The sequence below is a fragment of the Ptychodera flava genome, chromosome 19, assembly GCF_041260155.1.
Source record: "Ptychodera flava strain L36383 chromosome 19, AS_Pfla_20210202, whole genome shotgun sequence".
NCBI lineage: Eukaryota > Metazoa > Hemichordata > Enteropneusta > Ptychoderidae > Ptychodera > Ptychodera flava.
In genome coordinates this window covers 17,219,542-17,232,852 of record NC_091946.1, presented here as the reverse complement: position 1 = coordinate 17,232,852, position 13,311 = coordinate 17,219,542, and the positions used below count along the sequence as shown (strand labels likewise).

The following is a 13,311-nucleotide window of genomic DNA, read 5'->3' as shown; positions in this document are numbered from 1 at the left end:
AAAAAGAAACGTACTTCTAAACATTCGGTACTTCACTACGTTAGTAGTGGTGAATCAAAAGCCTGTGAATTGGGATGAAATTTTAATTATGCTGATGACCTACAATTTCTAACTTCTAATTTTCTAACTGCACGGGTTTGAAATTTCTTTCAGTGCGCTTAGCGGACGCGCAGAACGCGTTCTCAGTTTGCTCGCGATCGCTCAGTGCAGTGCGGGACGGGCATCCCCCACAAAGCTTAATGTTGACTTTTTCGAGGTAAAATTGGACTAAAAAGGTGCATAATAATGAGATTATTCCCAAAATGCCGGGATTTATGTCCTTGTACATCATACGCTTCAGTATTGTCTTCGACGCTACGCGTCTTGGACAATACCTCCGCTGCACAATGTACTCGTACATCGTACGCTTCAGTATTGTCCTCGATGCTACGCGTCTTGGACAATACCTCTGCTGTACGATGTACTCGGACATAAATCCCAGTATTTGGGAATAACCTTATATTAATCTCCCTAGAATGAAGGCAAGGCAATTACAATTATTATTATTATTATTATTATTATTATTATTATTGAACACATTGTTACGTGCAGAGAAAACGAACAAAAGGGTGAACTCAGCAGTTAACGTTTAAACAAAATTTATTACGAAAATAAAACTAATTGCTAGTCAGGGATAGAGTACAAGCTTTAAAAGTGTACAGACTACTTATCTCAGCTGGGACGGCAAAGCTCCAGTCTCAGAGTTGTAACAGTCAGTCGGATGAATGAACAGTCCTTTGGCTTGCAAGCTTGAAGCTGCACAAAGTCCACAGTATAAATCCAGCGTTGGCAGTGAAGGTCTTGAAAAGTCTTGAGAATGACTACTGCTGGAGTTTAGTAACACACAAGAGACCACGATCCCAAAAATCTGCCTGGAAGCTGTGCACGTCCCTTTTATACCCATGTGCTTACATAAGGGCATATAAGAACAATCTAGAACTTTATTGACATGCTAATTACTGTTCTAAAATTATCTCTCTTACACAACTAATAAATTTCCAGAACATTCCAAACATGACTAATTGAATTCAAGGTTGTGAGGTCATTAAGGGCAGTGACCTTGAGAATGTTCTAGACTAATTGAACTCAGGTCATGATGAGTGTGGTGAAAATGACCTACATAACACACCCCCTCTTCAAAAGAGAATTTTTTCAAAGAAAAAAAAATTTCTTTTACAAATGTAATCTTAAGAGTGTGAACAACAATAAACTCTAAATACGAGAGAGACAGTCTGCAATTAAATTGTCTCTGCCTTTGATATGTCTAATGTCAAGATTAAACTCCTGTAACATTAAACTCCATCTTAGCAATCTCTGATTTTTGCCTTTAAATTTCTGCAGAAAAACAAGAGGGTTGTGATCAATATAAACCACTATTGGCTGATTTGAAGAAGTAACATAAACTTCAAAATGCTGTAAAGCTAATATCAAAGATAAACACTCTTTTTCAATTGTAGAGTAGTTTCTCTGGGATTTGTTAAATTTGCGTGAAAAATAGCAAACAGGATGATCTACACCATGACTATCCTCTTGCAATAAAACAGCACCAGCAGCCGTATCACTAGCATCCACAGCTAATTTGAATGGCAAAGTGAAATCTGGTGCAGACAACACTGGAGCACTTTGCAGTATGGCTTTAAGTGTATCAAATGCCTGTTGGCATTGCTCTGACCAAACAAACCTTACTTTCTTTTTAAGTAAGTTAGTCAAAGGCTCAGTAATTGTGGAGAAATTGGGACAGAATTATCTGTAGTAACCAGACATACCGAGAAAGTGCATCAGTTGTCTTTGCAGTTTGGTATGAGAAAACTTGAAATGGCACTGATTTTGGCATCAACAGGTTTTACCTCACTACAGTATGTCCAAGGTAAGTCACCCTCGCCCAACCAAACTCAGATTTGGCAAGGTTGACAGTCAACATTGCTTTGCTCAGTCTCTCAAAGAACTTCCGCATGAGCTTGATGTGTTCCTCCCAGATGTCACTATACAGGACGACGTCGTCAACGTAAGCTGCACACCCGTCTAGCCCGGATATGATGTTGTTGATCATCCGTTGGAATGTTGCCGGATAGTTCTTCATTCCGAATGGCATCACCTTGTACTGGAACAATCCGTCTGGTGTAACAAAGGCGGATATTTCACGAGCACGACCGTCAGAGGGACTTGCCAAAATCCCTTGAGTAGGTCGAATTTCGTCACATACTTGGCTTTTCCCACTCGGTCGATGCAGTCATCAATCCTCGGGATTGGGAAAGTGTCTGTCTTTGTTAAAGTGTTGACTTTCCTAAAGTCCGTGCACATACGATAACTGTGATCTGATTTGGGAACAAGTATGCACGGCGAACTCCAGTTACTTTTACTGGGTTCAATAAAGTCATTGTCCAGCAGGTATTTGACTTCTTCCTGGAGATATTTCGCTTTTGTTGGATTCAGTCTGTATGGATGTTGTTTACAGGCTTACTGTCCCCAACATCAACGTCGTGATAGATGACTTTGTCCTCGTTGGAACATCTTGAAATAGGTGTCTATATTCGTGGAGCAGTTCTTTCACCTGTTGTTGTTGTTCTGTGTGAAAGTGTGTAAACTTTGTAGACTCCAGCTTCTCCAGGATTTCTGAGTTCTGAAGCTTGACCGAGCCTAGCTTTGAATTTAGAGTATTTTCACTCAAGTCAGTTTCAGTATCACTATCTTCATAATGGTTTGAACTGACTGCACTGACAGGCTTTGTTTTAGTAGGATTATCCCTATCCAAATATGGCTTAAGCATATTTATGTGACATAGCTGTTTTTGTTTTCGCCTGTCAGGTGTTATTATGATGTAATTTAAATCACTCAATTTCTTATCAATTAGATATGGCCCAAAGTAACGAGCATGGAGTGGTTTGCTAGGAACGGAAGTAGAACAAGAACTTTTTGACCTGGCTTCAAACTTCCGTTTTGAGGTGCTTTTATCATATTTGATTTTCATTGACTGCTGAGATGACTCAAGATTTTCTCTGGCTAATTCACATGCTTTAGAGAGTTTTGTACGAAAATCTGACACATATTGCAAAATATTCAGACAATCATCATGTCTGATAGGAATTTCTCTGTAACGAGCTTAAGTGGGCCACGGACTGTATGTCCAAATACAAGCTCAAATGGGCTAAAACCAAGAGACTCTTGAATTGACTCTCTAACAGCAAAGAGCAGAAAATGAATTCCTTCATCACACTGCTTCTCTGAGTCAAAACAATAGGTCCTAATCATGTTTTTCAAAGTTTGATGAAATCACTCAAGAGCACCCTGACTTTCTGGATGATAGGCGGATGACCTATACTGTTTAATGCCTAGCTGATCCATTACTTGTTGAAAAATACCAGACATAAAGTTGGAGCCTTGATCGGACTGGACACATTTAGGGAGGCCGAATAAAGTGAAAAATTTGACTAAAGCTCTCACTATAGTCTTTGTCTTTATATTTCTCAGTGGTATGGCTTCGGGGAACCGAGTTGATGTACACATTATTGTCAGCATGTCAATCAATCAATCAATCAGAAGAATTTATAGAGCGCCAGTATCCACTAGTAGTGTTCAATGGCGCTGCATAAAGATATGGCCAGGTGTCAGTAGGCTCTTTCGAAGAGATGGGTCTTGATGCTCTTCTTGAAATTGTCCAGACTGGAAGACTGCCGTATTTCTAACGGTAAATTATCCAGTTAAGTGGAGCATCACGCGAGAAGGCACGTTCACCATAAGTTTTCAGTCTGCATTGTGGAACATGAAGAAGATCCTTGTCATTTGACCGGAGAGTACGGGATATAGGTTTACGGTGGATTAAGTCTGAATATATGTTGGAGTGCTGTCATGAAGTGCCTTGTAGGTGATGAGTAGAGTCTTTTACTGGATTCTGAAGACAACTGGTAACCTATGTAGATTTATAAGAACAGGTGTGATATGATTGAATTTCCTGGTACGTGACACTATTCTAGCTGCAGTGTTCTGGGCGTGCTGAGTGGTGTAAGATGTCTTTGGCAGGTAATCCGTATAATAATGAGTTGCAATAATCGAGTTTTGTGGTAATGAGGCATGAACAAGCATTTTGTACTCATTTCCTGATCTGTTTTTGGTAGGGGCCCAACACAGTCTATTAGTATCCTACTAAATGGTTCTTGAAATGCAGGAATTGGCTGTAAAGGGGCCTTTGGAATGGTCTGATTCGGCTTTCCTACCATTTGACATGTGTGACAAGTTTTACAGAAATGTGCTACATCCTACCTGAGATTAGGGCAATAAAAGTGACGGAGAATTTTACGATAGTTTTCCTGCTCCTAAGTGACCAGCCCAGGGGTTTCATGGGCCAGGCGCAATATTTCAGCACAATAGGGCTTTGGAACCCACAATTTGATGTTTTATAGCCCAATCGTCATCGACCAAAACATCTGGAGGTCTCCATTTACGCATGAGAATACCAGATTTTGTATAATAGAAACAGAGCTATCTGAAGTTTTATCTTCATCATCTACCCTGTCAAACAAACACAAAATATCTGGGTCTTTGTGTTGTTCTGCAATGAGATTTGATCTAGAAAATGTCTGACTTTGTCAGCAGAAGTTTTACTGGAAGTTTCAAATCCACGAGGGATAACGGAATGATCCGTGTCAAACACCTGACTGAGAAAGGTGTCATTTAAGTCGACACCTGTGACATTATTTTCAGAGTATTTTGATTCTCGGAAGTTTTCTTTGACATGGCTCGAGTAATTGCACATGAAGGGAACAACCAGGAATTTCTTCCTCAATTGGCTCTGGATCCTGATCTAAACTAGGCTTATCAGTCACAAGTGGATTAGTAATGACCTTGTCCCCAGCAAGGTCGTTTCCAAGGAGAAGGTGAATCCCTTCAAAAGGCAAAAAAGGCCTAATACCCAAAGTCACAGGTCCAGAAACAAAGTCCGAAGACAAATAGACATTATGGAGAGGAACAGGAATGAAGTCATTGCAATCTACCCCCTAATAAGAAATTTAGAACCTGAAAATGACTTTTCAGAAAACGGCAGGGTATCTGCCAACAAAAGAGACTGGGAAGCCCCGGTATCTCTTAAAATTTTGACAGGGGTAGCGGAAGATAAATCACTAGAAAATGATATAAAACCATCATGAATAAATGGTGTCGAAATACCCATAATGCTATCTTGAGAAGAATTGACCTTGACCTCATTAATTGGGGATGAAGGGGTTTAACCTCAGAAAATGTGTTGCACACATTATTAGACTCTAATTGAAGTTGATGAAGAAATAAAGCCGGTGGGCTTAGATCCACTTTGACCACTTTGACCTTCACGTTGTCTTTTCAATTTGAAACAATCTGACATTAAATGGCCGTCTTTCTTACAATAATTACAAGAAAGTGTACCGAACTGTTTGTCAGAAGGAGATTGAGACTTGGGATCTGATGATGTGGGAGTGTTACTTGAACTCTGTGAACTGTTGTCATTTGATTTCCTACTTCCTTTGAAAAATTCTTGGATGAAAGGAGGAGTTAAATTTACCTGCATTGTTTCTGTATGAAAAGGACTGGGATGGTTTGCTGAGAAAGGAAGATTTGTGGGTCAATGAATAATCATCGGCCAAACGTGCAGCAACCTCCAATGTATCTGCCTTTTGTTCATTGATAAACGTCTTGATGTCACTCCGGATGCACCTTTTAAATTCCTCAATCAAAACAAGCTGTCGTAATTTTTCATAATTCTGACTGACCTTTTCAGAAGAACACCAACGATCAAACAGTTGTTCTTTTGTTCGAGCAAATTCAACATAAGTTTGATCCCTCGCCTTCTCACAATCCCTAAATTTCTGACAGTAAGCTTCAGGCACCAACTCATAACCCTTGAGAATTAATTCCTTCACAGAATCATAATTTGAAGCCTGCTCTACTGACAACTGAATGTAAATTTCTCTGGCTTTACCCACCAAAGCACTCTGCAAAAGCATAGACCAGGACTCCTTAGGCCAATTCAGACTCTGAGCAATTTTCTCAAAATGAAGGAAATATTTATCAACATCCTTTTCTTGGAAAGGGGGAACTAACCTGAAATGCTTAGTGATGTCAAATTGTCCGAAGGGAAGAATTTTCCTGACTTTCCAAGCTCTAAACGTCTCATTTCTAACTGCAGTCGGTGTTCTGCTAATTCTCTTTCCTTTTTCCCCTCTCTTTCTTTCTGCCTTTGTCTTTCTTCCACTTGCAATTCTTTTCTTTCATTTCTAACTGCATTTGTATTTTTTCTTTTTCTAATGCCAATTATCCTAGCTCCAAATCTGCCTGTATTTCTAATTCTAATTTTCTTAGTTCAAAGGTAGACTCGGGCTCATAATCTTTCAAGGTGGATTCCTCAAATTGGCCTAAATTAACTAAATGTTTTGCAATGTGGTACTGTATTTCCCGCTTGCGCATAGATCTTTTGACATCTACTTTAAGGAAATTGGCCAGTGCTATGAGGTTGTCTTTTCTGAGGGAATTAAATGTGTCCTGATCAAGGTCATCCATAAATTCGTCTGGCTTGAATTCCGCCATGATTGAATTTCGCTGAGTTCACAGTATACAGTAGTTTTGAAAAAGGCAGGCAAAATGTTGTCAAATGGCTCAAAATATTTGTCTCCCGGACGAGCCCCCAATTTTGTTACGTGCAGAGAAAACGAACAAAAGGGTGAACTCAGCAGTTAACGTTTAAACAAAATTTATTACGAAAATAAAACTAATTGCTAAGTCAGGGATAGAGTACAAGCTTTAAAAGTGTACAGACTACTTATCTCAGCTGGGACGGCAAAGCTCCAGTCTCAGAGTTGTAACAGTCAGTCGGATGAATGAACAGTCCTTTGGCTTGCAGGCTTGAAGTTGCACAAAGTCCACAGTATAAATCCAGCGTTGGCAGTGAAGGTCTTGAAAAGCCTTGAGAATGACTACTGCTGGAGTTTAGTAACACACAAGAGACACGATCCCAAAAGTCTGACTGGAAGCTGTGCACGTCCCTTTTATACCCATGTGCTTACATAAGGGCATATAAGAACAATCTAGAACTTTTATTGACATGCTAATTACTGTTCTAAAATTATCTCTCTTACACAACTAATTAACTTTCCAGAACATTCCAAACATGACTAATTGAATTCAAGGTTGTGAAGTCATTAAGGGCAGTGACCTTGAGAATGTTCTAGACTAATTGAACTCAGGTCATGATGAGTGCGTGAAAATGACCTACATAACAACATGTTAAGAGTTGTTACTTAGAAATCAATAAAATAAATAAAAAACAGTGAATTATGTTTTAACTTAAAAAACTGTGGTTGCCAAAATGGTTACCATGACAACATAAAACAAAAATGAACAATGAATTCATGCTGTGATAAATACACTTAGGACAGCATTTGCACAGTAACTGGGATGGAATTTGGAAAAAAATTGAAATATTAAAATGCACATAGGTTACTATGGAAACACAGGGCCATAAAAATGGATATCATATTTTGTCTTTCTAACCCTAAATAACCCTTTGGTATATATTTCTGTTGATTACTAGTTTTTACACTGGATATTTGGTCTTTTAACCCAAAATATCCCTTTGATATAACACATTCAGTTGATTACTGGATTTTATATGAAATCTTTGAAAAACTGGTAATTTTTACTTCTGGAGGGTTGCCATGGAAACATCTCACATTAAAATGCGTGTGATAGTCAATTATTATGATTAATTTTTACATAAATCAATACTTCTTTAATATGAATTAGAGAAAAAGTAACATTTTCCATTCCAAAGTAGTAACCATGGCAACTCGAAACATTAAAATAAGTCTGGTTTTTGTGTTCTCTGACCCGAACTCCCCCACTAGATAATTTTCATATCAATCAAAGTAACTTTTCATGAGATATTACAAAAACTGAAATTTTAAACCCCTAAAATGGTTACCATGGAAACATAGGGCAGTGAAATCGATATCATATTTGGCCCAAAATACCCTTATATTTGAACCTATTATTTTTCGCGTTTATTTCTTTATAATACTTATATTATGTTAATTATTATTTACGATCTGCTGAATTTGGAATCATAACACTTGAATACTCTTATCTTGTCTAACTCTGTGTTTAAAGAGGTTCGATTAAAATCGCATAAAGCTGACGAGATAAGGAGCAACCTTGCCTTATACCACGTGAAAACTGAACTGGGGCAGTAAGGGAACTTTTAATACGGACAAAACTATCAGTTTCTGTATACAGAAGTTGATGAAAGTTTCACCAAACCCGAACGCTTGCAAAGTTTGAAAAAGATAATGATGACTGACATGATCAAAAGCTTTTGCCTGATCCACAGAAAGAATACCAAGAGGAAAAATCATTTGATTATAAAAATGAATGCAATCTCTGATTAAATGAATATTATCAACAATCTGTCTGCCTGGAACAGTATAATTTTGATCGAAACGAATGATATCTTGGAAAACTTGTTTCAAGTGAAGCGATAAAGTTTTATTGAAAATTTCCTAATCAGAGCAAAGCAAACTGATAGGTCTTCAGTTCTTGAGAAGAGAGTTATCATTTTGTTTCAGAAGAAGTGTGATAACAGCTCTATGGCAGGATGTTGGAAGAAGGCCATCGGGAACTGACTGTTGAAAAACCTGATGGGAATTTTTCCCTTGGAAAGACCAGCATTGTTTATAAAATTCACATGGTATGCCGTCAACACCAGGCGTTTTACCATTTGCAATGTTCTTGAGTGCAAAGGTGTACTCGTCAAAACTAATGGGTTCATCAAGTTGAGTAGCTTTGTCAGCAGGCAATTGAGGGAGATCATGAAGCAAAGTACTTTGTGTTTCAGGTGAAACAAGCTCTGCAGTAAAAAGATTTTGATAAAACTGGCGAGTAACGTGAGGAATTTCTCTGTGATTTCTCTAGTTTTCTTATCTTCACGTTTGAGATGAGCAAAACGATGTACGACTTCCTTTGTAATTTTCAAGAGAGAAAAAGAAACTGTGAATTAGTATCAGAATCATTCAGCTGTTGAAAACGAGAACGAATAAATGCACCTCTTGTATCAAGTTTCTGACAACTGTCTAACAGGTCTTTTTGCTGATGATATCTTGTTTCCAGAGAAGACTGAGTATGAATCAATGATTCCAAAGTACGAATTTCCTCAATAAGCTTTTGTTTTGAGCGTTTAAAGTGATGAAATCGTTCAACGCCGTACTGCTGACTTAATTCTTTAATCTTTTGTTTTCCTCTTTCCCACTAAGACTGAAGAGACGGAAACCTATTCTTCGCATTACGCAAACCTTCCTAAAATTCTTTAATTAAAGTACTTTAATTAAAGTACAGTAATTTTTATCATTAGGAAGACTAGTATTGAGACACCAAACTGGATTTTTGTTGACACACGGATTCATAGTTAAAACAAGAGAAACAAGAGAGTGATCAGATAAATCATTAGGAGAGTCAATAGATTCAGATTTAATTTTCGAAGTCAACCTCTTGTTAATTAAGAAAGTATCAATGGCAATGCCACATTTTGCTCTCCTCTCTTTCACGTGAAATTTTGAGACTACTTATGAAAATAACGCTAGGCATCAGAAAGCTTACAACGATGGACAAGAGCAGAAAACACTCGTGAAAATTTCAAATGTGGTTCAATATGAGACGACCTATCTAAGTTAGAAAACAAGAGTACAATTAAAGCCTCCCGTATAAAAATATTGTAATTGTCAAGATCAAGATCAAGGAGAAATTTACGAAGAGTTTGAAATAAAACACAACGATCATCTCCATTGTGGGGAGTATTAGTATTGAGCAAATGATAGGAAGTATCATCCATCTTAATATGCAAATGCAGTAAACGCCCCTAGACGACACTTAAGAAACAACCTCAACATTTTTGTTTCGGGGAAACAGCACTGCAACCCAAGCAGAATTACTCGCACAATGAGAGAAGTAAATAGGTGCACGCCGAACGACTTGTCACTCTGCCTGATTAGCCGCTGTAGAATGATTTTCTTGTACAAAAGAAATATCAGCGTAATGATTGGACTTCAACGAAGAAGAAAAAGAAAAACAACGACGATGATAAAATTCATATTCTTTAGCATCGTTAGCGAGTACTTGAACTTCCGTTGTTTGATTCCATAGCGTTGACCATCAAAATATTATTCTACGTTCTGTTTTACTGTAGAAAACATGATATGCTTATGATTATTTTAGGACATATGACCAACGTTACCTTAGTATTTTACAAAATGTTTAATGTCTTTTTTTGTGAATTTCTCTTGTCTTTTTTTATTGTGTACGAAGAGCGTTTGTGACAATACGTAAATGCAAACATTTATCTTGAATTTGTATTTGTGATTCCTACCTAGTAAACTTGCTTCTCCTGAATCATACTGGGCATCGCAATATCATTGGTTCATGAATATTTGCATGCAATACCCTCAAAAGAAACTCATGCAAGCACTGACTTCTGCTAAATGGAGAATGAGGCCCAAAATATTTAAGAGTTACATTTATTCGCGTTTCTTTGCTTGGTAACATAGCGCTGGTGACTGATGAAACGTAGTGTATAGTCATTTATTTTTCTCAGTCGCAAGTTCGATTGTCTAACACGTTTCTTAATGCCAGCGCCAATCCTTGGGAGGTAAATTGGCTGTGGCACTACCGCCAGTAAAATTTCTATTATTAAGTTAATGGTTTACATATAATTGGTGGTAGATTATACAGCAACCTGTAAAATTGAAGTGCAAGTATTTCAGAGATAACTATGTATATGAAATGATTTTAGTATGCTGCTATTCGCATTCAAATACATTACTAGATCGGAGGTTCCATTCCAGAACACAGCGCCATCACACGAATGAATCTTCCAGCCTTGCTTGCAGATTGTAATGAACATGTTCACCTTTATGGGACAAAATTTAATTTTATCATGCATTCCCTATTAAAAGTAGACAAGGATTCCATGCTTTATCGTTAGACTGTTCAATAATAATGATATGCCTTGCCCAAATTGTTGATGAAGATGTGCAATCGTTATCATTAAGTATTTAGTATAAGTGATGTGCAAATGCTCTTGTCGATATTTAAGAATTTAAAAGTTGTTGGGGTTGAAGTATTGTTTTGCTTCTTTTCCTTTACTTAACTGGTTGGAGTTTTCCATTTTCCATAGGCGCCCGTTTGTTTAACTTTTCTCCCGGTTGGTATGCATCGTACTTGTCGATAACTAACGACCCTGCGGTCTACAAGTACTTCCAGGAGAATATCTACGTGCACCATAACTTTGATCGCGTGAAAGGGGAAGATCCGCCCGACTGGATAAGATTTAAAACGTTTAGTGGATCTCCGGAGGACTCGGAACTCGCAGGAGTTCTGCCACTAAGCGTTGATGAGATAAGTGAATTAGGCCACCAGGCTGAAGACTTCATTCTTCAATGTACATACGCAGGGGAAAAGTGCGATCCAAAGTAAGCATTAGATGCACTCAAAAATTATGTTTGTTTGCTTGTTTTTGTGTTGTGTCTTGTATGTCTTGTAAGCGTATATATAAGAGAGAGGGAGAGGGAGAAAAAAAAGAGAGATGCGGCTGTAATGGCACGCACATATTAATCCACATATCATAGCAAGTAGTACAAATATGTAATAGACCAACTAACATGTGATATGCCAACACCAGTAAAGTGAAAGTAACGTTCTACCCTTTCATCATGTGTCATTACTCTTCTGATTTTTATTGTAAACCCTGAGTATCGTGGAAATTGTCATGCTATCTTGAATACGCTTGTATGCTTATACTAGTCTAAGAATACGACAATATCAAAATGTAATCGATTTCCCAGTCAAAATAATCTATTGTCACATTTACATGTTGACGTATTGAAAAGATATGCAAGTCATATCTCGGTATCTGCGTACAAACAAGTTGCTGTGATGACAACTTACATTGTATACATAAACTAATCAAATTAATTTGATTTATCACCCTCATTATATCTAGAAATGATTTTATTATTTCGCAAGACCAACAATTCGGTAACTGTTTTCACTTTAATGGGGATCCAGATAAGCCGAGACTTGCGACAGGTACCGGACCTAAACAAGGTAAACAATTGCCGGCTTTGTGTTTCTAAGAAATTTGATTTCTAAACATCAAACTGATCCTTTCCGTGCAGTTTGCTCGATAATGCAAAGGACATTTATTGGAATAAGAATGAAACACAATGTAACCATATATTTCAGGCTTGACCTTGACGTTGTTTACGGAACAAGAGGAGTATTTGAGTATTTACGGACAAGATTCGGCCGCTGTAGTTGGAATAACGCCTCTGGGGAGTCAGTATTTCCCTGTAGACCAAGGCTTTTATGCACTGCCTGGAACAGTTACAGCAGTATCGCTGTCCATGGTAAGGGCGACACTATAATATAATCTTGATGCACTGAAAACTGGGTCGTCGGTTTATTGAGAACGGGACTTAACATAAGTAACTTTAATCAGAGGAGTGCCAGTACCTTGCAGGGGAGACGATGATTGTTTTTCTGTACTGATTTGGAAGTGAGGTTTTGGTGTGGGTCACAATCTGCGAAAATGGAAATTGAAAATATCAATTTGAAGTGTGAATACCGATATTGTAGTAGTTTAATCTACGGAGCTATCAATGGTATGTGTTTTTAGCGCTTATTTAGCGCGTTTGTGGTGGCGGTTTGACTCTTTTACGTTGACTTCCTGTTTGTTTTTGAAGATTCGACGGACTTGGTAAAGGCTGGGAGTTTATTTGTCAGTAACTTTTGCGCTTAAGGTAGAAACCTCCTCGGGGACAGATATTCGGTCTCTCAAACTTTAACAAATCTTTTCTGATCAACCACTTGACAGTGGGGTTCATTTTAAAGCTTTGGGATTAAGAAAACTTGTCATCGCCTTAGTTTCGCAAATGTATTTTTCTACATACAGTTAACACGGGGTTGGCGGCTATTTTGAATATCAGATATCGGTGAATCTTTGGTAATTGATTTCTCTTGTACCAAAGTTTTCACGGTGACCCCAAAATTTACATGGCTTTAAAAGAGGATAGTTTAAAAACTACTTGAGGAAGGTTTGGGCAAAAGTTTAGTCTTCATTTTCGAGGCGCATACTACCTTAACATATTACAATTGGAGAGCAAAAGTTACGTTTGGCGTTCCATTAAAAGAAACAGAGAATTAGCGACTTCGACAGTCTGCAAAATACGTTGATACACATAAGATAGAAAGAGATATTGAAAG

The 13,311-nt window shown here is 37.8% G+C and overlaps 1 long non-coding RNA gene across 1 annotated transcript in view; it reads left to right on the top strand.

Annotated features, from left to right (window-relative positions):
• LOC139118252 (uncharacterized) overlaps positions 1-12,153 on the top strand; it is a 15,769-nt gene extending 3,616 nt beyond the window's left edge. Inside the window, exons 2-3 of the long non-coding RNA XR_011548651.1 lie at positions 11,225-11,519; positions 12,050-12,153. This is a non-coding gene — a long non-coding RNA (uncharacterized lncRNA). The remainder of the gene's footprint in view (positions 1-11,224; positions 11,520-12,049) is intronic.
• The last annotated feature ends 1,158 nt before the right edge of the window (positions 12,154-13,311 follow it).